Genomic DNA, 5,535 nt, shown 5'->3' on the forward strand with positions numbered 1-5,535 from the left:
ATAAAATAGGTATATAAAAAGGTTTATAAAGCATTTATATAAGTATATAAAACAGGTATGTAAAAATAAAATTTGTTGATAACAAATCATAATTTTGTCACCCCTACATTGAGATACAAGACCCCATATGGAGTTGCAAAGCACAGTTTAAGTGGCTTGGCTCTAGAGCAGGAAGCACAACAAATGATAGACTGAGAAAAATGCATGACATTATAAAAACTTTAGATGATTTTTCTCATGCTTTATATATTGATGGATGTGCTGCTACCCAGAAATTTGCTCAGTTGGATCCAGAAAAATTAACACAATTTCAAAGCAATTGCTTTAACTTATGTTAATCAATAAGTGTAGAGAGTTCCCAGGAAGCTAGAGACTTTGGAAACTGGGATGTTCCCCTCCTCCTAAAATTAATCAAGGATATATTTAAGCTTGAAATCATATGAAAACATCAGGTCTTGGGCCACTTACTGGGGTATTATGAACTTTACAGAAGATGGAGTCTCCAGAAAATAACAACATGCTTCAGAGAATTAGATCCTAGAAAACAGGAGAGTGGTTGGATGGAGAGAATACATTCCTAAAATTCTATTCTATGGTAATGGATCTCAATATTTAGTTAAGGAATTTGGTATTAATGAGTATGGAGGAGATTCAAAAACTTCAATAATTAAGTTTAATTTTACCAGACTTACTAAAAATCCTTTCCTATGTGTTGCTACAAATGCTAGCTTTGACAGCTAATACCTGATACAACCTATTTATTTTAATTATAAATATGACCTTCTTCACAGGCTTTTGGGTAGTAATAGTATCCCTGGTGTAAGAAACTATTCCAAACACCTAAACCCAAATTATAAGCAGGTGAAATTAAGATGATATTGGCCAATTATGTTTCTGCACCAGTTAAGCAGTCCAGTAGACTTCCTTCAAGACAAGAAAACTCATCTCCCTGAGTTCAAATCTAGCCTGAGATACTTATTAGTTATATGACCCTGCACAAGTCACTTAACTCTTTTTGCTTCAGTTTCTCAACTGTAAAATGAGCTGGAGAAGGAAATGGCAAACCACTCCAGTGTTTTCCCAGTGTCAACCTTTTTCAAAGAATTGAATTTAAGAAAGACAGAGTAAGGTTGTATCCAAGGATTTATTCCTCCTAAGAAGATAGACATGTATACAGTATATTTAGAAGCACAGTTAGAACTGAGCTCAGGGTGGGCATAGGCAGTAGGAGTATAAAGACAAAAGTCACAGGAGGACTGTGTGGATGTGTATAATCTCATAGTGGTCTCATTAGGTTATCAAAACAAAAGTTACAAGTCAGAGGACTAGGGTGATCCATAATGGTCTGATCTGGGAAGGGCTGTTTTTTAGAAGGTCCAATCATGGCCATATCAGATTTGGCCACTGGCCTGGGGATCAACATGAGCCAATCTGAGTTGGTTCTGTGGCATAGCAGGGGGTTCTGGATTCAGCATGGGAATATTGCAAGGAATTTCTGATGTTTCTAATTTAAGGAATACTCGGTTTGTCTCCTGCTTCTGATTCCCAGGTTGATCTGGAATCCTCTGGATAATAGGAGAGCTTGAGTTAATCAAAATGGTTAGTAAAAATCATCATCTGCCTCAGTTTCACAGTGCCTCTATTGAGCCAAAGGAATTGGAGCTGCCCAAAGGCTAAAGAATGACTGTCTGGAACATGATGGAACAAGGGCCATAGTGGGCCCTTGAGAAGGATTATTGTAAGGAACAAAATTATCTGGGAAATGGTGGAAGAAATCAGGCAAGAAAAGCAAACCAATACCACCCAAGAGAGAGGATAAGTAACTTGTTACATGAAAGGGACTCAGATGAGAAGGCAGGTGGATGGAGGTGAGGGGTAAAGGAAGGGCAACAAAGAATTTAGAGAAAGAAAATGCCAACATATGCTTGAATGAAGGTCTTGATAGGGCACATAACATGTACTATCCTATACCTAGGCGAGTAAACTTACTCAACCCTGGGTCTAGACTCTTGGGACCACTGTCCCATCTGGATGTTGGCTCCTTTTGGGTCCATACTAAATGAATTTTGAGGTCCTTGGAGGGTTCTGTCAATCACTCAGGAGCAGGGGCTTTCTTCAGATGATTCAGAAATCCACATCCACAGGTTTGGCAGTTGTAGGAATAGTCAGAAGATCTGATAGATCCCTTAGATAAAACTTCTTGTATCAGACCTGCTGCTTCTGATCAACATAACACAAATACTTGGTGAAAAATCTCTAAACAACATATAGAAATTATCCAGTCATACAGGTTTAGGTTAAAAAAGTACAAGAAAGTTTTTCTCACAACTCTTATAATGGCATAATAACATTAAGTCATGTACAGATCAGATCATTTAGAGGGCTCACAATAGACTGTTTTTAAGAAGGGAGATTTACATATCACCAAGGTAACCAAGAAAATTTAAACATTAACAGCAAGTCCCATCTCACAGAGACACATAGCTAATGGAGCACTTTTTAGCCTTTGTTGGCAGAGGAAATAGAGGAGGAGGGAAGGCAGAGAAAGGACCAAAGCTAGAATAGTGGAGGTGGGAAGAGTTAGTTGGAGGAAAGAGGATAATCCCAGATATTTTATGTAGTTATGTGATATATCTTTTCCTAGATAATATACTTTATTCTCAGGATTACTCTAATCAGGTCTCTGCTTCTCAAGTTTCAAATCTAGGTTTCTGACTTAATCTAATACCATCACATAAATTTGCTTCTCCAATTTTGAAATCAGAGAATTTCAATTCATATATCATATGCTGCCATTATCCTTACCTAAATTCTGTACCTGATGTAATGTTTTATGGAATTCACTTGTAAATCTGTGTGAAGACCGAATTAGCCCCCTGGATACCTTAGAATCAGCTGGAGTCAAGATAAGCAAAAGTCCTTGGTCTTTATTCTTGGTCTTTAGGGGTAGTGAATTGGATGGACGCAGGATCTTCACAACCTACCTTCTCGTCTACCACCAAAGTGACTCTGGCTTGTCTTACTCCACCCCCTAATCCCTCCTACAATTTTCTGCATACACCAAAAGATCGAGCCAACACAGTATAGTGGGAAGGGCCATTTTCTAAGCATATGCTAATGAAGTATTGTCCAATCAGTAATTAGCTTTAAGTCCTCTGTTGTCTGACTCCAGTGCATCAACTCAGAGTTTCAACCCTTTGCAAATCTGTCTGTTTCTAGTGCTTTTTTTCTCCTCATAGGGAGTCATTTATGGCCTGTTCTTCTACCCTTTAAAATTATCAATCTCTACATATATATTCTTAGAGAAAAACAATCTAGTCCTGTTGCTTCTCTCAAAATTTTCTATTCTATATAATTAGAAAACTTTCACATTACCTTGTCTAACCATTGCTCCCTTTGGAAAATAGAACCCCTATTATTATAATTTTATCATAAATATACATTAATATTATAAGGTGTGCATACTTATCTCTCAGCTATGTTCCAGTATCAAGCGATTATTTAATAGATTTCTTGTTGTCCTTCTTGATTATAAAAATTTGCTATAAAAGAATAGGGAATATATTTATGCCCACCTGCATCTTTGATTTCCTTCACAAGCTAATTGTACAATAATTCAGAGTCTGATTCTTTTTGTACAGCAAAATAATGTTTTGGTCATGTATACTTATTGTGTATCTAAGTTATATTTTTAATATATTTTAACATCTACTGGTCATCCTGCCATTTAGGGGAGGGGGTGGGGGGGTAAGAGGTGAAAAATTGGAACAAGAGGTTTGGCAATTGTTAATGCTGTAAAGTTACCCATGTATATATCCTGTAAATTAAAGGCTATTAAATAAAAAAAAAAAAAAAAGAATAGGGAAATAAGGAAAACTGCCCCCTTATTTTGATGTCAATTAGGAGAAAAAGTTATATAGATTGCAATTTGCACTAGGCCAGGCTTACGTCAACAAGGTAGGCTGGAGAAATACCATGTTTGTTAAAGTGAGTCAGAAGAATCCTACTTCATCTTTATTCAAACAGTTGTTCTTTCAGCCTTTGCCATGAGAACTCCACCTACATTTTATACATGTAAAACTCCATAGGGGTGGTAGCATCATGGAATAGTCTCAACATCAATTTTCTTGATAATCAGATCTGGAGTCAAGACTCAGAATAATATCTGTTATCAGTCTTATAAAGTCTTTTGTTTGTGTTTTGGTGAGATAATTGGGGTTAAGGGACTTTCTCAGGTTCACACAGCTAATAAGTATTAAGTGCCTAATATCAGATTTGAACTCAGGTGCTCTTCACTGTACCATCTAGCTGCCCCTCCCATAAAATCTTAAATAACATATTTCAATAATTCAAGTGAATTTGGTTCTCAAGGATACCATATCTTAAATAATGAGTATTCACAATGGTTACAGCAAGATTCTTTATTAAAAATTCACAACTTCTCTTGAAATAACTGTCACATACTAAGCAAATGTTTTAAGTTCAACATTACACAAATGATTTTGCTTTAAGATGCCTAATAACAAAAAAGACTTGGGATGTACTAATATAAAAATTCTACATTGTCTATACATAACAGATTTAATGAAATGTTGTCTATAGTAAAATATGTTCATTTATTAACCATGTACAAAGGGACATCTTCCAGAATCCCTTTTAAACAATGGGAACATCTCTTCACATATTCGAATGGAAGATTAAATAAAAACATAAATAAAATCAGATTTCTCATTAGGGTGACATGAGATAGCTCATAAATTATGACACTTCACAACATAACTATCCATACTGAAATTCTATTCTTACAACAAAAACAAAAACAAAAGACTTCCTAACTTTAACCTCACCATGATAACAAATTTACATCTTTGTCTCTCAAATTTATTTGCCTAATTATACTCACATCATTCTGAAAGAATGAGATACTTCAAGAATTGAATCCTATACATATGACAAGTTCGAGCACTAATTTAAATAATTTAACTCTTGCCTGGGCCATAGAATGACAACAAATTCAGATGAAAAAAGCAAGATCTCCCACTTACAGCTGGTTACAGGAATTTAGCTGCATTGATATCATTCAAACAACTAACAATTTTAATAATTAATAATGATTCAGGATTTCAATGGAAATTTTCTACTTTTTTTGTCTACCCTGATAATAGAAATTGAATCTGGGAGCTATAACCTTAAACATGGATATAATAGCATAAGAATTAATCTACAATTATACCACCATAACTAATCTAGCATACAAAACCAAGTAGAAAGCTTTCCTGTATGGAAAAATCAAATAAGAAGAATCCACCTTAGCCTTCTTAGCAAATCCTCCCTATTTTATTTCTAGGGACAGATATTCCCTAGTCTTAGATCTCAGATACTGCTTCCATTGAATTATTGATGCTGATTGTGTTTGTCTCAATGAACCCATTTCAGAATGGTCCAAGGCAAATATGAGGGTAAAATTCTAAAAAAGAATATTCCCAGTTCTAGTCTCCCTTATCACAGTGGGTTTGGATATAATTTTTTCGACAT

Source organism: Sarcophilus harrisii, chromosome 1 (assembly GCF_902635505.1).
Source record: "Sarcophilus harrisii chromosome 1, mSarHar1.11, whole genome shotgun sequence".
In the NCBI taxonomy this organism is placed as follows: Eukaryota; Metazoa; Chordata; class Mammalia; order Dasyuromorphia; family Dasyuridae; genus Sarcophilus; species Sarcophilus harrisii.